Below are 22,883 nucleotides of genomic sequence, written 5' to 3'. Positions count from 1 at the left end.
TTTGTTGTCAGAAACTGTGGTAAAAGCAAGTTCATTGGGAACCACAGTGGGGAGAGCAGGGAGGGGTCTAGAGCAAATGTATGGAAAGTGGTAGTCTGGGGTCAATTCATATCTATGGCTTAGCTTTGCTATAATTTGCCTCAGTTTCCTTATCTGTAAAATGGGGATAATAACAGTACTTACTTCACAAGGTTGTTTGATGATCAAATGCTATATCGTAAAGCTCTTAGCACAATACCTGGGCACATAGTAAGTGCTATATAAATGCTTATTCCCTCCTCATTTCCCAAACCCAAATTTAGGTATTCTGAGAAGTGAGCTTTTATATATGAGAATGAGAACTAAATAAAAGGGTAGAATAGCAGATCTCAATAGGTCAGAATGTTGGGCCAAATCTATTGAGATGAAATTTTAAAGTGATAAATGTAAAATCCCACACTTGACTCTAAAAAATAAATTTTAGAAATGCAGAATGGGGGGGTGATTTATTTAGATAACAGCATATATTAAAAAGATGTACAAGTTTGAGTTGACTATGAGGTTTTAGGTCATCCAATGATTCTGACTGCAAAGACCTCTTAACAGGTCTTCTTACGTCAAACCCTTTCCCTCCATTTAATCTATAATTGCATGCCAAGGCTAGAACAATTTGTTTCACAGTGAGATTTGTTTATGACACTGCTGCCCTAAATCTTCAATGACTCCCTATTTCCTACCAAGTAAAGTTCAAACTCCCTTTACTCCCAAACTCCCTCCATTCAAGACCCCTCACAATCTGGTACCTTTTTAAATTTCCAGACTGCACCCCTACACATACTCTATAGTCTAGACAAGCTAACATTTTCTGTCTCCCTAAATATATGTATTCTCACCCCATACCTTGCTTATGTTTATGACCTATGCCTAAAAATTTCCTCTCTCCTTCTCTCCCCTTTCATTCTCTGCCTGTTGAATTCCTTCATCCTTTAAAATCCAACTCAAATGCTACTTTTCTTTTATGTGACCTTATTCCTTGGACCTTATATTGTGTTTTGCTTTGTAATTCTCTATTACTTAATACAGTGTACTATGGTTACTGTGTTTGTCTATTATTCCCTTAACAGAATGCCACTATATGAGGATAGGGACTATGTTTAATCTGACTTTTATATCTTCCCTCAGAACCTAGTGTAGTGCTCTGTACCCTGCAGGTACTTAATAAATATTTACGGAATACATAAATGAATGAATGGTTAGTGACCACTTGTTCAGGATGTTGTTAATGGGATTCCTGTTCAAGGTTAGATGATCTCTAAAGCCCTTTCAAATTCTAAGATATTCTCTAGTATACTCTAGTAGATATTCTTTAGTACTGGACTTCTGGCCAAAAATTTTTTCTTTGTTTTTAAAAATAAAATTCTTAGAAAACATGTATAAATTCTCCTTAACACATTCAAAATGATAAGAAATCTTTTCAACTTGTTATAACTGTAACAAAACCTCATCTTTCCAAAGAATTTTATTAAAAACTCATTAATCCTTACAACACTCCTATTATGTAAAAAGGTAGAAATATTAACATCCTTAGCACTGAAACAGAGCAAGTGTTACTTCAGATTATGGATCAGGGAAAGAGCCAGGAATCTAATGCATGCCTGATAAGTTTCAGTTCACTGTGGGGTTTCCTCCATGCTAGCGCCAATTCTTTATTAGAATTACTTAGCATCTCTTCTATACATCAGAAATACCAATATGTTGATATAGGATAAATAGATTACAAGTGATAAAAAATCCTACTTTTATTAAATTAATTGATCTTCACACTATCTTCTAAAAACACAACATCTAATTAATAATATTTTAAAGACACAGTGACTATCTAGGCATGAATATGGAGTTAGGAAACAAGAATCACAGCCCACCTCCTTAATAGTATTGTTCTTCTTACTGTGGCCTCTCTAGGTCTTCTATCTCCATAAAAAGATGTCAGAGACACTGCTTTAATAAAAGCATCATTATTGAGATTTTGACTACTGCCATGTGATCAAACTTGATTGCATGTGTCATTAGAACTTCTGTAGAAGACATCAGGTATGAACATGAGCTATTTCAATAGCTTTGTTAACACAAGCTGCTCCATTCCAAATAGTTTGTGTTCCAAAAATCTAGCTGTAAGTCAAGTGTCAGAAACTTGAAATTCATTTTCCCCCAAAGTCAGATACAAATGGCATTTAGCAGCAGCTTGATCTATAGTAGCTGAAAAGGCCCAGGAAGCCCCCAAAGGATCCCCACTGCTGCCAGTATTACACAGGAATGTCTAGAGCAACAGACTTCTCTATCATCATTATCATCACATTTACATAGCGCCTATTACATGCCAGGCACTGTGCTAAGAACTTTACAGATTTTATCTCATTTGATCCTCACAACTTTGGGAGGTAAGTGCTGTTATTATCCCCATTTTACAGAGGTTAAATGACTTGCCCAAGGTCACAGAGCTATTCAGTGTCTGAGGCTGGATTTGAATTCAGGTCTTCCTGAATCTAGGCCCAGTGCTTCTATTCACACTGAGCTGTTATTTTGTCATAATCATCAAACATGATCCTGAATATGTTGCAAAAAACGGAGTATACATCAGGCAAGTTGTGTGTGGTTTGTCCTTCATTCTCGATGAGGACCTTGACATCAGGGAGATGATGACATAACTTGCAATTGACTTTTGATTTGAGTGAGGGAGGGCTGTGCAGAGTCACCAGCCTCACTTTCTCCTCTGGAGCTATCTGGGTCCAGTGGCCAGATATCGATCAGTTTTAGGTAATACTCCACCCAAAATTCCAAGGCACTTTGGTACAATTATGAGGTACAGCATTTGTGTCAGTTTTGGTACAGATGAAATTACTTGGTGATTTTACACAGGTATCAGTTAGATGTTATAATCAGAATGTTGTTGTTGTTTGTCCTTCGTTCTTAAAGAGGACCATGACATCAGGGAGATGGTGCCTTGACATCCAAATGAATTGGACGTAAATGAGGGAGGGCTGTGCAAAGTCATCAGCCTCACTTTCTCCTCCAGAGCCATCTGGGTCCAGTGGCGAGTTACACGTCAGGACAACTGGATATAGCCCTGGATGCAGTGGAAGACCGTGGCTTTTTCAAGCTGGGGTTTTTAACAGGTCTCAGTTTGACTGAGGCAACACCTGTTCACTGATTAAAGCTAAGTAAGAAATGAGGCAGAGAAGGGCCTCTTTATCTAGTAAAAAACATCCATTTTGTGAGGGAAAGACCTTCAGGGTTTCTGGCCAAAATAGAAAAAACTGCTATTTACACTCATTCTGAGCCATCTGGGCTCAAACAATGACCAAGTGAGGCTTGGGCTGGGACCTATTGCTGGCCAATCAATAAGAGAATGATTTGGGTTTAAGGCATGGTCCTTAAGAAAGAAACCTAAATGGTAAATACCAAGATACCTTTTGAGGTTTCAGTGAACAAAACTTATATTCCTTTGGGCAGAGCACCTGCAGGTAAGGGTATGTATGATAGCCTATGTGGACAGGAGAGGAGGGAGGGAGAGAAGAAGGGAGGGAGGGAGGAAGGAAGGAAGGAAAGGGAGAGGGAGGGAGTCGTGTTGCCCAATTGGAACTGGCCAGTTGGGTCCCCAGTGGGGCAGCTACTACTACTCACAAGTTGTTTGTCCTTTGTTCTTGAAGAGGACCATGACATCAGGAAGGTGATGCCATGACTTGCAAATGAATTGGATACTTACTATATATAATTAGAGTGAGAACACTGTAATATTAATTGATGGTTATGTTTAATATGATTGTTTTTCAACACAATCTGGCCAATTAGGTGTTTATATTAAGTTCAGTATGAATATGGTGAGCCCCCAAGAGCAAGGGGCCACCAGGTAGCCTAAAGAGAAGTGAACTCACCTAGGTTAGAAATGGAGTTGGTCAAACTTCCAAGCCAACCAACAGTAGGGTTGGGCTCATGAATGGCTATTATACTTCCATTCTGGGCAAGATAGGAAACCCAGTTTCTAATAAACTAATCAATTAAAAAAGCATCACTGTTCCCTTCTTTTTATACATGGATAATTAAACACTGAAGAGGGTGATCTCTAAGATCCTTCCTAAGATTCTACAAATTTATCTTATCAATTATTTAAGAGTTGATTCTCAGTTTGTAGATTATTCAGTTACCTTGTTGTTATTTATTTATCTTTTTTTCATTCTTTCTTGGATGTTCATTATCATTTCATTAGACTGGACCAGGTCAGGGAAAAGAAATTCTATTCCTTTCAGTCATTTTGGCTACTTGTTAGTAGCTCTGGTAAAAGATGAGGAAGGAAGTCGATAATAATGACTATCTTCACCTCACTTACATGAATAACAGAAATGGCTACAAGTAAAAAGGAATTCTGTCAAATTCTGGAAATATTTCAAGTCATATTTAATACTGAAGTTCAGTGATTCTTACAATACTTCAGTCTATGATCTACAACTGTCTTCCAAATAACCTATCTGTCCAAAAAGCATCAGTATGCAATAAGATTTAGAATAAATAGCTTTAGAATCAGAAGGAAAACTGGAGTTCATTCTGGTTCAGCTCCTTTATTTTCAGATGAAAACACTGGAGGCTCAGAGGGTTTCCTTGTGCCCATGGACACATAAGTATTGAGGAGGGGAGTCAGGAACTGGAGCCAGGTCTACTGATTACAAATCCAGCGCTTCTTCCTTATATCATGCTCCATCTAAAGGTAGAGGAAAGGTGACTCAGTCCCCCATTACTGATCACCCTCCTCTTCTCTCTAGGTTTTTGTGACATTGTTCTGTTCTCATTCTCCTCTAAGCTGTCTCTCCTCACTCCATCCATTATAATAAGCTATCACTCCATCTCTTCTTATGTCTCTTTCCTTCCAAATCTATTCTTTGTTCCTCACTGACTTCTAGTCCCTCTATCCCTTGGTGCTCTCCCAGACTATGACCTTTATTTTGGCTTCACTTTCTTCCCTTCCCAATCTGGATTCTCCAGTAATCAATTTGATGTGACACTGTCTTGTATTCTTGAATCTTTGGCCTTGTTGTCCTGTCATAACTCATGCCTAGCCAAACTTCAACCCTGGATTACTCAAACCATTTGCCATTTCTGTCCTCCTCACATGCTGAAGAATGGTGCTCCAGAGGCTCTCTATGATCTCCAGGATCAAACAGAAGCTACTCTTCACAACCTGGCCCTTTCCTGCCTTTGAGTCTTCTTACACCTTCCACATACCCTTGTCTTCTGATCCAGTGACACTGGACGCCTCAAAGTCTCTCAAACACAACCCTCCCATCTCTAGACTTTGGGAATTTTCACTGGCTGTCCCAGTGCTTGGAATGTTCTGCCCCTCACCTCCACCCCTTGGCTTCCTGGGCTTTCTTTCAAGATACAGGTCAAGTCCTACCTTGTGGAGCAGTGCCCAACTTTCTGTGTTTCTGCATGTTTCTCTTTGGGTGCAGCAAACCACCCAAATTGTATGAGTGGCTCTGCTTCAAGATGTTACCATGGCCACTGGGGTGAGGAAGAGAGAGAACACTCTACCTCATTCTATTGCCTTCTGGTAGAGGGACAGGAGTCAAACTCCACACAGCTGCTTCTTGCCTCATATTTCCTCAACTGCTTTTAGGGTTGGGAGGCTTGGCTTTTTAAAGATCATCTGTAGCCAATCTTTTGCCAGACAATGGAAGTTATCCTTCCAATTTCATCAGGGAAACTTCACACTTCATAAAGGGCTAACCAGATATAGACATGTCTTTGCAGTTCATTTGACAAATCATCTCTGTTATGTACCCCTTAGTATCTGTGATTATATCACCTTAGCTGAGAGGGGAAATCAACTGGTCAAGCAAACTACCCTAACTACATATGTATGTATTGTTTTCTGGGGGGGGATGAAAAGTAAAGAGAAAGAAGGAGAAAGGAGAGGGGGAAAGAAAGAGAAGAAGAGAGGGGAACAAAAAAGGGGAGAGGGAGGGAGAGAGGTGATTCCCTTTTTAAGGTCTACTGAGTGGACTATTCCTCCTGACTTAGTGACCAATTTTATCTAAAGCAGCTTTGATTTAGCATGAGACTCTCTTCTAACATAAACAGCATTATGTATTACAATAGTCTATATTGGCGAGAGATAGGTCAGCCTTTGCTTGTTTGGGAGCAAAGTTGTGAGAATGAAGTTTGGAAAAAGTTTGATGTAAGTCACAAATCTGGATAGCTTTCGAGACTGGCCAGAAAATTTTTTCAGGGGCTTATGAAGTTACCAAAGGACTGTGAAGCACATTCCAACTGTATACAGAGCACAGTGCTTGTGTCTGTCCTTATCTGGGACAACCTGAGTTTGGTGGCTGGTAGTTTAAATTAGGAAATATTCTAGTCATGTCTGGAGACCTGTGACTCACTATTGCTTGGGCCCTTCATCTTGGACTGTTTAGTGAGTGAGACTGTAGATTACCATTGTCTGTGGGAGCAAACAAGATGTTTCTGATTGGTGACTTGGCTACAGCCATGGATTTCTGGGACAACTGAGTCAAGGGAGCTCTAGATTAAGGGAAAGAAAGTCAAGAGAGGATTTATTACTGGAGACCAACATGAGAAAATAATATCTGAGAGTCAGGTCAGAAAGGGAAGCAGGATATGGAGCTGGACAGGAAAGTTAGTATGTGGCATTTGCTCATGAAACTGGGGTGTGCAGACCATGTGCAGATATCTCTGAGAAAAGCTAGTACTTTTGTTAATGTCCTACAGCTGTGCTGGCAGGAAGACCTAGATGCAAATCCAAGTTTTTATGCCCTGAAAACCTATGCCTTTCATCCCAGCCTCTCAACTACTTCTTACAGGGCCTTCTTCTAGATAGCATCCCTTCTGTCTCATGTATCTTCAGTTTCTCCCTCCCTTCTGGCTTCTTTCCATCTGGTGATGAGAACATTCTCAGTTTTCCTCAGTCTTACAAAAACAAAACTCTTCCCTTGACCCTCCTACCACAACTAGCTAGTGGTTAATTTCTTTCTTTCCCCTCATTGTCAAGACTCTGAAATTATCTATACTTAATTCCCTATGTACTCCATATATTTAAATAATCCAAGCAAGAAAATTCTTATAGGAAATAAAAGAAGACCTAGGAATAGTTTAAAAATCTAGGAAGAACTGAAACTAGAGTTGGATCATAGAATCAAGAGGAAATAATGGGGAAAATGAGCAATGAAGTATCTAGAATAGAGAATCTTAAAAAAGTAGGCAGAACCAAAAGAAGAAAACAAATGAAGACAAAATCATAGACAATGCAGTGAAAGTGGAAAATCTTGCTCAGGAAATAACTCATCTATAAAATGATCTGGAAAAGTGAAAAAACCTAAAGGATAGCTCAAAATGTGATATTATCCCAGAGAACTTAGACAAATAAAAAGATATGATCACTTTTTTAATTCTAGGAAAAATGTTATTATAATATAAGCTCATTATTTCAATTTAGATTCTAATTATATATTTGTGACTGTATATAATATATTATAATACATTAGCATGTTTCAATTTTTTTTTCATATTGAGTAAAATCCTATGAAGACAGGAAAAGGGTCATTCAACTTTGTGATAAACCAAAACGTAGCTACAATAATAAAAAGATACATCACTGTAAATTACACACACATACATACTGAAACATTACAGATGGTCTCCATTAAAAAGATTGTCCATGTAGTCAATGATTATAGTAATCCCCTATTTGATAAACCCCTGCTTCTTGGATAAGAACTTACTATTTGAGAAAAACTGCTGGGAAAACTGGAAAATAGTATGGCAGAAACTGGGCACAGACCACCATCTTACACGGTATACAAAAATAAAGTCAAAATGGATACACAATTTAGATATAAAGACTGATACTCTAAGTAAATTAGGAGAGCAAGGAATAGTTTACCTGTCAGATTTATGGAGAACAGAAGAATTTATAACCAAACAAGAGATAGAGAACATGATGAAATGCAAAATGGCTAATTTTGACTACATTAAATTGAAAAGTTTTTGCACAAATGAAGCCAATGCAACCAAGATTAGTAGGGAAGCAGAAAACTGGGAAAGAATTTTTACAATCAGTGTCTCTGACAAAGGCCTCATTTCTAAAATATATAGAAAACTGAGTCAAATTTATAAGAATACAAGTCATTCCTCAATTGATAAATAGTCAGAGGATATGAACAGGTAGTTTTCAGAGGAAGAAATTAAATATATCTATAGTCATATGAAAAAATGCTCTAAATCACTATTGATTAGAGAAATGCAAATCTGAGGTATCACATCACACCTATCATATTGGCTAATGTGACAAAACAGGAAAATAATAAATGCTGGAGAATATGTGGGAAAACTGGAGCACTAAGGCATTACTGGTGGAGTTGTGACCTGATCCAACCATTGTAGAGAACAATTTGGAACTATGCCCAAAGGGCTATAAAAACATGCTTACTCTTTGACCCAGCAAAGCCACTTCTAGGGCTGTATCCCAAAGAGATCATAGAAATGGGAAAAGGACCCACCTGTACAAAAATATTTATAGCAGCTCTTTTTTGTGGTGGCCAAGAATTGGAAATTGAGGGGAAGCCCATCAATTGGGGAATGGCTGGACAAGTTGTGGTATACAAATATAATGGAATACTATTGTGCTATAAGAAATGATGAGAAGGTAGACTTCAGAAAAAACCTGGAAAGACTCATATGAACTGATGCTGAGTGAAGTGACCATAACCAAGAACACATTGTGTATGGTAACAGCCACATTGTGGGATGACTAACTTTGATAGACTTAGCTCTTCTCAGCAATGAAAGGATCTAAGACATCTCCAAAAGACTCATGATGGAAAATGCTATCCACATCCAGAGAAAAAACTATGGAGTCTGAATGCAGATCGAAGCATACTATTTGCTCTCTCTTTTTTTGTTTTTTCTTTCTTGTGGTTCTTCCCATGTGTTCTAATTCTTCTTTACAACATGACTAATGGGAAATATGTTTAATAAGAATGTATATGTAGAGCCTATATCAGATTGCATGCCATCTGAGGAAGGGGGAGGGGAGGTAGGCAGAGAAAATTTAAAACTCAAAAGCTCATGGAAGTGAATGTTGAAAACTAAAAATACATAAATTAATTAAAAAAATAAAAAGACTATCTACTGTTAGCACCTCTGTAGAAATTATTAGAAATAAAGATTAATGGTTTGATTGCATCATTTTGCAGGACAGAAAAAGTCTCCAATATAAAAGTAAGCAATCTGAAAAAATATTTGCAGTAAAATGTATCTGATAAAAATATGATAGAATCTATAGGAAATATAGTTATAAAAGTAATATTTACTACACAAAGGAAAAGTGGTCAAAGAATATAAATAATTTTTGAAGGAGAAAATGCAAATTAATGAGCTTTTGAAAAGGTACATAAGATCTAATAGTCAAATAAATCCTACCTTAAGCAACATGCCACCTGATATTCATAAAATTATCAGAATTATCTAAAAATAATAAAAACCTTTTGTTGGCAAGGCTGTAGAAAAAATAGGTACTATTGCATAAACAATACATCCAATGATTGAGAAATAGGTGGATATTTTTTGGCATATAAATACAATGGCATTCCATTATGCCAGAAGAAATTACAATACAGAGAATATGAGGCCTTTTTTTTCCCGCTTGCAGGGAGTTGGTCGCCAAAGGCAGAGGGATCTGAAGTTTGGAAGCATTTTCGGCAGCTCTTCAATGGGCCCCCAGCCATCAACATGCCACAAAATAAACACATAAAGTTATACTGAAAACGGTATGGTTATTGCTCGTATTACCATGAGAAAAAGAGAAAGAAGGAAAGCCTAGAGGGTAATGAATGTTCAAAGAAAGCAAAGAAAATGATTGATTTAAAGTCCATACCATAAACAGTGTCATGCTGAGAAGATTCAGATGAAAAAGACTATCAAGATGCATGAAAAGAGAACTACCAAGTGAAAGAATGATGAAAAAATTCCCCAAGGAGCAGTGCCTGCATATCTGCTGGACAGAGAGGGACAATCCTAAGCCAAAGTCCTTCCCACATGATTAAACAGAAATGAAAAGAAAAAACTGGTAAATGGGAAGTGCCCCTGACAAAGTTCGTGCCCAGGGAGAAAAGTGTTAAAGGTTATTTGTACAGGAAAGAGAAAGAAGGCTTGGAACAGAATGTTTACCAAAGTTGGCTTTGTTGGAGATGGCTTTACTTGAAAACCACCAAACTATGAAAGATTTATTAGGTCAATGGGTTTGCATTTTAAGAAGGCTCATGTAACTCATCCTGAATTTAAAGCTGCTTTTTGCCTACCTATACTTAGTGTGAAGAAGAATGCCTCCTCCCCACTACATACAACTGTGGGTGTTATTATCAAAGGGACTATCACTGAAGCCAGTGTGAGTGAGCTAGACCTTGTGACAGAAAACAAAGTTATCTGGGGAAAATATGTACAGGTTACCAACAATCTGAAAAATGATGGATGCATAAATGCTGCATTGCTTGTTCAATTGACTGAAGTTCTACATCTTTGACAATTATTAAAGATTCTACAATATATCAAGAAAACCACAATAGTTACTATGTTGAACAGCAACAGAACTAAACCAAAGACTACTCATTGGTTGTTTTAATTTGACGTTAACTTGGAAAAGAGGTAAGACACTATTTTCTATTCTTTTATGAGACTCTTTCCCATTTTGAAGTGGTAATAAAAAAAAAACCTGTAGCTACAAAAAAAGAAAAAGAACATGAGGAAATAAGTAAAGACTTGGATGAAATGATGCAAACTAAGTTAATCAGAATATCTATATATGTATGTATGTGTGTATGTATATATACACATATATAAAAACTGTTTAAAAAACAATGGTAACAAATACTTTAAAAGTAAACAGTTGGATTTAGAAGGGTTCATATAACAAAAAAAATTGTTATTGTTTAAACTTTTTACTTTTTGAGTCAAACACTAAATAGCTGTGATTCTGAGGCTTTATTTGGAGATCTACCCCATATTTTATTTTATTAGTTGTATTGGTTGAGACTGTATCATTCAGCATTTCACCCTTTCCTCTAGTCTCAGAGGAAGAAATGGCCTATTCCTTGCTAGAGCTAACACCTCTACCTGCACCCTCAATATAATTCCATTGCTTTGTTTCTGTGCCCATATGCTGTCCTTCCCTCTCCCTAATACTGCTTCTGTCTTTCCTTCTCTACTGTTTATTTCCCCTCAACCTAAAAATATGCTCAGGTTTTCCTATATCCTTTTAAAAAAGGGCTTCTCTCTACAGTGGTATCCTTCAAGTTACCATTCTATGCCCTCTACCAACTTCACTACCAAGTTCCTAAGGAAGAGTAATCCTCATCACTTTCTGATCACCCACTCCCTACTCAAGTCCTACTATCTGACTTCTGGCCCCACTACTCTCCTGAAACAACTCTTGCCAAAGTCACTGATGACCTCTTTATAACAAAATCTGATGGCCTTTCTTCCATCCTCATCTTTCTTGACCTTTCTATGGCATATGGCACTCCTTTCTTTTCTCTTTGCTCTGAGATTCTATGACATAGCACTCTGGTGGCTTTCCTTTTAACTTTCTGCTCCCTTTCCCGTTTATTGTTGGCTCATGATGGTGGGGCAGAGCCAAGGTGGCAGCAGGAAAGCAGGGACTTCCTTAAGCTCCCCCCCCAAATCCCTCCAAACACCTGTAAAAAATGGCTCTGAACAAATTCTAGGGCTGCAGAACCCACAAAATAGCAGAGAGAAACAGATCTCCAGCCCAGGAGAGCCTGGATGTTTGCCAGGAAGGGTCTATTGCATGGTGCTGACAGCAGAGGGCAGCCCAGCATGGGCCATGCAGGGACAGACCAGAACTGGAGTCAGCCAGCTGGAACAGGCGTTGGGCCTATGAAACAGTGAGCTGTGGCAGTTACCAGACTTCTCAACCAACAAATGCCAAAGAGCAGGTTAGGGGGAAACTGCGGGATTGAGTTCAGAGCAGTCAGGCCGCCAGCTCTGGGGGTGGAGGAAGCAGCAGCAGGAAGCTCCTGAGGCTGCCTCCAGAGCGCCAGTGTCAGTGGCTTCCCGAGTGCCTGGCTCACACAGTGGGAGGAATCTAGCAGCAGATCAGAACGGGAATGCAAGGACTGCTGTGTGGGCACAAAGGAAGATTCTCTTGATGTGCCCTGCTTGGATCTGAATTGCGGTCCTGGTTGGTGGTTCTTGAGGGAGGAGGAGCCCTGCTGTGACAGAGCCTGGGGTGATGATAGAGTAGAAGTAGCTCTGAAAACAGCAGTGCTTGGACCCTAAAACTCGGGACAAAGTACTCTCTACTCTACAAGCAGTCATATCCTGACAAAAAGCTCAAGGGTCAAGTAGTTGCCTGGGAACATGAACAGGCAACGAAAATGAACTCAGACTCAAACTCAAACTCTAGATTCCTTTTTTGGTGACAAAGAAGATCAAATTATACAGCCAGAAGAAGTCAAGAAAGTCAAAGAGCCTACATCAAAAGCCTCCAAGAAGGATATGAATTGGGCTCAGGCCATGGAAGAGCTCAAAAAGGATCTGGAAAAGCAAGTAAGAGAAGTAGAGGAAAAATTGGGAAGAGAAATGAGAGTAATGCAAGAAAACCATGAAAAACAAGTCAACGACTTGCTAAAGGAGGCCCAAAAAATACTGAAGAAAATAACACCTTAAAAAAATAGACTAACCCAAATGGCAAAAGGGCTCCAAAAAGCCAATGAGGAGAAGAATGCCTTGAAAGGCAGAATTAGCCAAATGGAAAAGGAGGTCCAAAAGACCACTGAAGAAAATACCACCTTAAAAATTAGATTGGAGCAAGTGGAAGCTAGTGACTTTATGAGAAATCAAGATATTATAAAGCAGAACCAAAGGAATGAAAAAATGGAAGACAATGTGAAATATCTCATTGGAAAAACCACTGACCTGGAAAATAGATCCAGGAGAGAGAATTTAAAAATTATTGGACTACCTGAAAGCCATGATCAAAAAAGCCTAGACACCATCTTTTAAGAAATTATCAAGGAAAACTTCCCTGATATTCTAGAAGCAGAGGGTAAAATAGAAATTGAAAGAATCCACCAATCGCCTCCTGAAAAAGATCCCCAAAAGAAAACTCTCCTAGGAATATTGTCTCCAAATGCCTGAGTTTCCAGGTCAAGGAGAAAATACTGCAAGCAGCCAGAAAGAAACTATTTGAGTATTGTGGAAACACAATCAGAATAACACAACATCTAGCAGCTTCTACATTAAGGGATCTTCGAAGGGCTTGGAATACGATATTCTGGAGGTCAAAGGAGCTAGGATTAAAACCAAGAATCACTTACCCAGCAAGACTGAGTATAATGCTCCAAGGCAAAATATGGATTTTCAATAAAATAGAGGACTTTCAACCTTTCTCAATGAAAAGACCTGAGCTAAATAGAAAATTTGACTTTCAAATACAAGAATCAAGAGAAGCATGAAAAGGTAAATAAGAAAGAGAATTCATATGGGACTTACTAAAGTTGAATGGTTATGTCTACATTCCTACATGGAAAGAAGATGTGTGTAATTCATGAGACCTTTCTCAGTATTAGGGGAGTTGTAGGGAATATAGACAGAGGGCATAGGATGAGTTGAATATGAAGGGATGATATCTAAAAAAATGAAATAAATTTAAGGGGTGAGAGAGGAATATATTGAGAGAGGGAGAAAGGGAGAGAAAGAATGGAGTAAATTATCTCACATAAAAGTGGCAAGAAAAAGCAGTTATGTTGGAAGGGAAGAGGGGGCAGGTGAGGAGGAATTAGTGAATCTTACTGTCATCGGATTCAATTTGAGGAAGGAATAGCATACACACTTTATTGGGTATCTTACTCCACAGGAAAGTAAGGGGAAGGGGATAAAAAAGGGGGGATGATAGAAGGGAGGGCAGATAGGGGGAGGAGGTAAGCAAAAGCAAACACATTTGAAAAGGGACAGGGTCAAGGGAGAAAACTGAATAAAGAGGGACAGGATAGGATGTAAGGAAATATAGTTAGCCTTTCACAACATGAGCATTGTGGAAGTGTTTTGCATAATGTTACATGTGTGATCTATGTTGAATTGCTTGCCTTCCTACAGAGGGTGGGTGGGAAGGGAAGAGGGGACAGAATTTGGAATTCAAATTTTAAAAGCAGATGCTTAAAAAAATTAAAAAAAATTTTTTTACATGCAGCTGGGAAACAAGATATACAGGGAATGGGGCATAGAAATCTATCCTGCCCTTCAAGAAAGTAAGGGGAAAGGGGATGAGGGGGGAAATGGGGTGAAAGAGGGGAGGGCTGACTGGGGAACGAGGCAATCAGAATACATGTCATCTTGGAATGGGGGGAGGGTAGAAATGGGGAGAAAACTTGTAACTCAAAATCTTGTGGAAATGAATGTTGAAAACTAAAATATTAAAATATTTAATAAAATACATGCATTGTTGGTTCATTATGATACATCCACTTCTTAAACCTTGATGATTCCCCAAAGTTTGGTCCTTAGTCCTCTTCTCTTTTTCACATTTTTCACTGAGGATCTCATCTATGTCATGGTTCAATTATTAGCTCCCTGCAGATAACTCCCAACCTCTCCCCAAAGTGTCAGCCCCATTATTTACAATTACCTGTTGAATATCTTTAGCTAGATGTCTTGAGAGCCTTTCAAATATGTCCCCTTATCCATGTGTAAAATATATTATGTCCTTACCCATAAAGCCCTTAAGAACCTGTGACCTTTCTGACTTTCCAGTCTTCTTTCCCTTTGTTCCTTCCCTGCGCTCTGTGATCCAGTGACACCGGCCACCTTGCTATGCTTCACCCAGGATATTCTCCCATCTAACCTCAGGCCTTTTCACTGGCTGCCTCCAGGCCTTGATCAATCTCCCTCCTCACCTCTGCCTCTTGGCTCCTCTGGCTTCCTTCAAGTCTCAGTTAAAATCCCCTCTTCTGCAGGAGGCCTTTCGTAGTTCCTTAACCTTAATGCCTTCTTTCTGATATGATCTCCATTTATCCTGTATAGATCTTGTTGGTACATTGACCATATGGTCTATTCACATGTTGTCTTTCCCATCAGACTGAGAGCTCACTGAAAGCATGGACTGATTTTGCCTTTCTCTGCATGCCCACCACTCAGTACAGTACAGTGGCTCACATAGTAGGTATTTAACAAATGCTTGTTGACTCTGTCAGAATCCTTATCTTCCTTGAAGGTTTTGCTTAGATTCAACCTCCACTGTGCAACCTTCCCTGGTCAACCCAATTGTTAATGTCCTCCCTCTCCTCAAACTAATTTATTTATTTACCTGTGTATGTGTTCTATCACGCAGTACAAAGTAAGCTTTTTGAGGGCAAATATTGTGTATCATTCTCATCTTTGTATCCTCAGTTCTTTGTACAAAGTGGGGGCTTAATAAATTACTGAATTTATTTTATTGAACTGAATTGAATCTGTTAATAGTACCACCATTCTTTTAGGCACATGGTTTCGTAACCTTGAAGTCACTTGACTTTTGACTTCTTGTCATGGTATATATATAAACTAGTAGCCAATACTGTAGTTTATATTTCTGCAAGCCAAGTCAAAAAGTTTTTATTAAGCACCAACTATGTGGCAGATATTAATTAAGCACTGGGGATGCAAAGAAAAGTAAAAAATAGTCCCTGCTCTCAAGGAGCTCACAGTCTAATAGGGGAGAGAACATGCAAACAATTACGCACCCAGATCTATACAGGTTAAATTGAAGAGGGAAGGCATTACCATTAGATTTTATCTGGAATTTAAAGGAAGCCAGGGAAGTCAGAAGACAGAAAGTTCCAGGCATGCAGAAGAGCCAGTGAAAACAGAGTCGAGAGATGGACTATCAAATGCAAGGCACAGCAAAGAAACCAGTGTCAATGGATCATGAAGGAGAGTAAGGTGTAAGAAGGTTAGAAAGGCAGAAGGGGCCACATTGGGAAGGTCTTAGAAAACCAAATGGAGGACTGAATATTTGATCCTGGACATAATAAGGAGCCACTGTACTTTATGGAAAAGGATTGTGACATGGTCAGACTAGTGCTTTAGGAAGATCAATCTGACAGCTGAGTGGAGAATGATTTATTTGGAGTGGGGAGAGCCTTGAGTCATGGAGACCAACCAGCAGATGAGTTCCACCATCCAGAAGGGCACATTTTAAGCATCTTGAGGATGATGCACTTAGTCTGAGCAAAGCAGAACAGAATGAAGCATGAGCATATCCCAGTCTAGGTCCAGGCTAATCCTATGGTATGTGAAATGGAAGTGATGATTACTAGGAGCCAACATAGGTTCACCAAGAACAAGTCTAACCTCATTTCTTTTTCCTCTTATCACTGGGTCAAATAAATGCCATAGACATGGTATATCTGGATTTTAGCAAAGCGACTGACAGAATCTCTCATGGTACTCTTTGGGCTGGATGATAGTGTAGTTAGACGGATTCAGAAATGGCTGAATGACTAGACCCCAACAGTGGTATAATCAATATCAATGTAAAATAAGGTCTCTAGCAGAGTGCAATAGGATTCCATTTTCATCCTTGGCCTATTAAATACTTACATTGACAACATGGACAAAGGTATAGATGGTAGGCATACTAAATTCACAGACTGCATGAAACTGGGAGGGGCAACTAACAAACTGGATAAAGAATGAATTTACAAAATTATTTTGACAGTTTGAAATGATGGGCTGAAGATAAGATATATAAGGATATTACATATATATATGTATATATATCCCTATATATAAGGATAAATTAAAGTCCTACATGGGAGAGTTCAGTACTAATGCCTTGTTAACTCCTTATTTCATTCCCTACAGTGACTATTCCAAACTACTTTTTTCCTATCCAACAAGCAATGAACCACTCCCCTTTTTCTATCCCCAATATTTACAGCAGATAAATTATCCTTTCACTTCATCTGACTTGAATTCCTTTAACTTGCCTCCTTCAGTCCTTAAAACTTTTCAGTAGTATCATCTGCATTCTTTTTCCCAGTGGTTACAGGAGAGTTATGCTAGCCTCTAAATAAAACTAACTTTTTTACCTGTCATTGGTCTCATTCCCTTCTGCCTCTGTCAGTAACTTGTTTTCTCTTGTCAATCTCACTCTCTCCTTCTCTACTGCTTCTCACCATCTACCTTTAATCATGAGGAGGTCTTTACTATTCTAAAAAAGCCTCTCCATGACAATTTTATTCCCTTCCAAATGCTATTACATCTTTCTCCTGAAAGAGCCAATAAAAGAGATAAGGTAAAAAAAATCAACATAGGATTTGTTAGACTCAAGAGGAGAACCTGAAGATTCTGGTGTCTCTGAAGCCTAGGGAGTAAAGGATATGTAAAAGGAGGAGGTGGTCAATGATGTCAACTGCTGCAGAGTGCAAGAAGGATGAGGACTGATACGAGTGATCACATGAGTGATATTTAAATGAGCAATTTCCATAAAGAAGTGGAGGCAAAAACTAGATTTCTAGGGATTGAGGAGACAATTGATGATGAAGAAGTGAAGGCATCGGGTGCAGACATTTTTAAGAAATTTAGCAGTGGAGGCGGAGCCAAGATGGCGGCTGGAAAACAGGGACTTGCGTGAGCTCCCCACCATGTCCCTCCAAAAACCTATAAAAAATGGCTCTGAACAAATTCTAGAACTGCAGAACCCACAAAATAGCAGAGGGAAGGAGGGCTCCAGCCCAGGACAGCCTGGATGGTCTCTGGGTGAGGTCTATGACGCACAGAGCAGAGCTCAGTGTGGGTGGTGGCAGGACCAACCAGACAGGGAGCCCGGCGGAACAGGCCCTAGTGCCCTGAATCAGTGAGCTGTGGGAGTTACCAGACTTCTCAACCCAAATACACGGAAGACAATAGAGAAGGTTAGTGGGAAAAGCTGCGGGGGACAGAGTTCCCGGTTGGGCCACTGCCCCAGGGGCAGCGGGGGAGGTGCAGCTACAGAACTAAAACTGCAGTTAATTCCAGCCCCAGGCCCATGTGGTGGGAGGAATTAAGTGGCAGATCAGAGCAGGAGTGCAGAGCCTGCTTAAGATTTGTGTCAGGTCCTGGTTGGTGGTTCTTGAGGAAAGAGAAGTGCTGGTGTGGCAGACTTGGCTGTATAGAGATAGCTCTGAAATCAACAGCACATACCCTCAAGCTTGGAACAAAGTACTCTTTGCTCTACAAGCAGTCATACCCCAGCAAAAAACTCACGGGTCAAGTAAGTTGGCTGGGAATATGGCCAGGCAGCGAAAACACACTCAGATTCAGTCTCAGACTTTGGAATCTTTCTTTGGTGACAAAGAAGACCAAAACATACAGCCTGAAGAAGTCAACAAAGTCAAAGAGCCTACACCAAAAGCCTTCAAGAAAAACATGAACTGGTCTCAGGCCATGGAACAGCTCATAAAGGATCTGGAAAAGCAAGTTAGAGAAGTAGAGGAAAAATTGGGAAGAGAAATGAGAATGATGCGAGAAAACCATGAAAAGCAAGTCAATGACTTGCTAAAGGAGACCCAAAGAAATACTGAAAAAAATATTGAAGAAAACAACACTTTAAAAAATAGAGTAACTTGGGGGGGCAGAGCCAAGATGGCAGCTGGAAAGCAGGGACTAGCATGAGCTCCCCACCGAGTCCCTCCAAAAACCTATAAAAAATGGTTCTGAACCAAAGAACTGCAGAACCCACAAAATAGAAGAGGGAAGCAGGGCTCCAGCCCAGGACAGCCTGGATGGGCTCTGGGTGAGGTCTATCCCACACAGAACTGGGAGCGGAGCACAGCTGAGCGGAGCAGACCAACCAGACCAGGAGCCTGGCAGAGCGTGCCCTAGTGCCCTGAATCAGTGAGCTGCAGTAGTTACCAGACTTCTCAACCCACAAACACCAAAGACAACAGAGAAGGTTAGTGGGAAAAGCTGTGGGAGTGGAAGGAGTTCACGGGTCAGCCACTGCTCTGGGGGGCGCAGAGGTGGGGCAGCTACAGAACTACAGCTGCAGTTGCTTCCGGCCCCAGGCCCACCTGGTGGGAGGAATTAAGTGGTGGATCAGAGCAGGAGTGCACAGCCTGCTGAAGATCTAAGTCCAGTCTGGGTTGGGGGTTCTTGGGGAAGGAGGAGTGCTGGTGTGGCAGAGCTGGCACAACCCCCCAAGCATGGAACATAGAACTCTTTAGTCTACAAGCAGTCATACCGACTGAAAAACTCAAGGGTCAAGTAAGTTGGCTGGGAATATGGCCAGGCAGCGAAAACGCACCCAGATTCAGTCTCAGACTTTGGATTCTTTCTTTGGTGACAAAGAAGACCAAAACATACAGCCAGAAGAAGTCAACAAAGTCAAAGAGCCTACAACAAAAGCCTCCAAGAAAAACATGAACTGGTCTCAGGCCATGGAAGAGCTCAAAAAGGATTTGGAAAAGCAAGTTAGAGAAGCAGAGGAAAAATTGGGAAGAGAAATGAGAAGGATGTGAGAAAACCATGAAAAACAAGTCAATGACTTGCTAAAGGAGACCCACAAAAAATACTGAAAAATACACTACAATTTGAGTATTGTGGAAACATAATCAGAATAATCCTAGATCTGTCAGCTTCTACATTAAGAGATCGAAGGGCTTGGAATACGATATTCCAGAGGTCAATGGAGCTAGGATTAAAACCAAGAATCAGCTACCCAGCAAAACTGAGTATCATGCTCCAAGGCAAATATGGATTTTCAATAGAATAGAGGACTTTCAAGCTTTCTCAGTGAAAAGACCAGAGCTGAATAGAAAATTTGACTTTCAAACACAAGAATCAAGAGAAGCATGAAAAGGTAAACAAGAAAGAGAAATCATAAGGGACTTACTAAAGTTGAACTGTTTTGTTTACATTCCTACATGGAAAGATGATGTATATGATTCATGAGATCTCAATATCATAGTAGCTGAAAGGAATATGCATATATATGTATACATATATACATATGTGTGTGTCTATGTATGTATATATGTAGGTGTGTGTGTATATATATATATATGTATATATATACACACATATACACAGAGGGCACAGGGTGAGTTGAATATGAAGGGATGATATCTAAAAAAATAAAATCAAATTAAGGGATAAGAGAGGAATATATTGAGAGAGGGAGAAACAAGGAGATAGAATGGGGTAAATTATCTCGCATAAAACTGGCAAGAAAAAGCGGTTCTCTAGGAAGGGAAGAGGGGGCAAGTGAGGAGGAATGAGTAAATCTTGCTCTCATCGGATTTGACCTGAGGAGGGAATACCATACACACTCAATTGGGTATCTTACCCCACAGGAAAGAAGGAGGAAGAAGATAAAAAAGGGGGGATGATAGAAGGGTGGGCAGACAGGGGGAGGAGGTAATCAAAAACAAACACTTTCGAAAAGGGACAGGGTCAAGGGAGAAAATTCAATAAAGGGGGATAGGTTAGGAAGGAACAAAACATCTTTCACAACATGAGTATTGTGGAAGGGTTTTACATAATGATAACATATGTGGCCTATGTTGAATTGCTTGCCTTCTTAGGGAGGGGGGCGGGGAGGGAAGAGGGGAGAGAATTTGGAACTCAAAGTTTTAAAAACAGAGGTTCAAAAACAACAACAACAACAACAACAAAAAGTTTTTGCATGCAACTAGGAAATAAGATGCACAGGCAATGGGGCATAGAAATTTATCTCACCCTTCAAGAGAAGAAGGGAAAGGGGGATGGGAGGGGAGTGGGGTGACAGATGGGAGGGCTGACTGGGGAAATGGGGCAACCAGAATATACACCATCTTGGAGTGGGCAGGAGGGTAGAAATGGGGAGAAAATGTGTAATTCAAACTCTTGTGAAAATCAATGCTGAAAACTAAATATATTAAATAAATTAAAAAAAAGAAATTTAGCAGTGAAAGGCATGAGAAATATGTAGCAGTACCAATATTCTTCCAATGAACGGATGAATGAATGAAAAAGCATTGATTAAAATACATTCTATGTAACAAGTACTGTACTAAGTACTAGCCTTACAAATAGAAAAAAAGAGGCTAGTCTGTGCCCTATGAAGAATCTAATAGGAGAGGCAACAAATAAAAGGAAATGGTGGCCAGGGAAGGGCATTTTGGTTTGGAATGTCACAAAGAGAGTAAATGGAGAAATTCCAGTAACAATAGTAGTATCTAATTTGATTATGATTCTAGAACTGCAAGAAGGGGGTGAGGGTGACAGAAGGTGGGCCACAAATATAGTGGACCACAAGAGGCACTCACAAATAAGGACAGTAGGGCCTCAGGATGAGAGTTCCAGAGGTGAAAGTTCTAAGTCCTCCAGGGCATAATCTCTGGTCCAAGACACAAGATAGGTTGTTAGAAAACAGGGAGTAAAGATGCATGCACCACGGACTTGGACAGAATCAAAATTATAAGGAAATTAAAGGCAATGGAAAGATGTAATGATGGGCATCAAGTTAGCTCTAGCATATTACCAATAATGACTTGTACTTGAAAAGTGGCACAAAAGACAGGCAAGAACATGTAATTATAGAAAGTGGTTCAGTCATACAACAAAAATTAAACGCAAAAGCTTGATAGAATTTTGGTATCAAAGGCAGCACCCAGGCAGTATCAAAACAGCCAAGTCCAATATGTTGAGTGGCTGATCTGTAGAAGGTTTATGGAAAGACACAGAGAAGAACTGTACCAAATGAGAAGGTATAGAGGAAGGGGCTGTAAATCGTCATTGAAAAAGGAGTACAAAAACCAATGAAACTGCACATTCCAAACCTACTAAGTAAGTCTTCTGAACCTTTCTGAATTGCTGTATGACTATGAGCCTAAGTGGCACCGGCTGGCTCTTAGGACACAGCACAACACACTATTTATGCTTAGATGGTATTGAATCATTTCTGTCAATACCTCTGCTAATCTAGAAAAGTGGATTTTTAATATGGGATAAATAGAGTTCATGGGGCACAATATCTTGCCTCAGGATATAATGATGGGTCCCCATAACACTATATTTAGTTAGAAAAGACCTAACACAAGTGTGGGGAACCTGTGGCCTCGAGGCCACATGTGGCCTTCTAGGTCCTTGGGTGCAGCCCTTTGACTGAGTCTACATCTAATAGAACAAATCCTTTCATTAAGGGGATATGTTCTTCAAAGTTTGGATTCAGTCAAAGAGCCACACCCTGAGGACCTAGAGGACCACGTGTGGCCTTGAAACTGCAGGTTCCCCACGCCTGACCTAGGATTTCCTGGGGTGTTGAGTGATGGGCAATCACATACCTAATGGTCTAGCTCACAGTTTGTTATTTTCTACTGGGACATTTTTTCTTCAACAGGACAATTGTTATTTCATGATATCTTTAATATGACAACATAGCACTGTTGATCACTTGCATTGTTATACAGCTAGGTAACAGTAATTACATAACTGCATTGTGATTACAATCTGGGTTCTAATAGTGCCACAGTGAGTAGTTGTGCAACTTTGGGATCATCATAGGGAATACCTTTTTGTAGGCACCTTTAATCCACTGGATAATTAGAGTGTTTTATGTAATGCTGTTAAGACTTTGGGGGACATGAAGTACTGTCCAAAACATGTAACGAGGAAAACAAGATAATGTCTTTGTTATATAAATTACATGAATCAGTAGTACATTCCAGCAACCTTGAAGGGATAAAAAATAAAACTGGAGAGGCTGTTTACAAACTAGCTATTAGCTTCATTCTGAGGAGGATGTGATGGCCGATCCCAGAGAGAGATGGCTGGACTCAAGATGAGGCATCTGTTAAATGGAAAGATAGTATCTGACCTAG

The 22,883-nt window shown here is 39.7% G+C and overlaps 1 protein-coding gene and 1 pseudogene across 4 annotated transcripts in view; one reads left to right on the top strand and one right to left on the bottom strand.

Moving 5' to 3' along the window:
- Window positions 1-22,883, bottom strand: part of NTN4 (netrin 4) — a 247,983-nt gene that overhangs the window by 112,951 nt on the left and 112,149 nt on the right. The window lies entirely within an intron of this gene.
- On the top strand, window positions 9,778-10,567 carry LOC118850087 (annotated as a pseudogene).

This window comes from Trichosurus vulpecula, chromosome 5 (genome assembly GCF_011100635.1).
Source record: "Trichosurus vulpecula isolate mTriVul1 chromosome 5, mTriVul1.pri, whole genome shotgun sequence".
NCBI classification, from domain to species: Eukaryota; Metazoa; Chordata; class Mammalia; order Diprotodontia; family Phalangeridae; genus Trichosurus; species Trichosurus vulpecula.
This window is presented reverse-complemented; position numbering and strand designations above follow the sequence as displayed.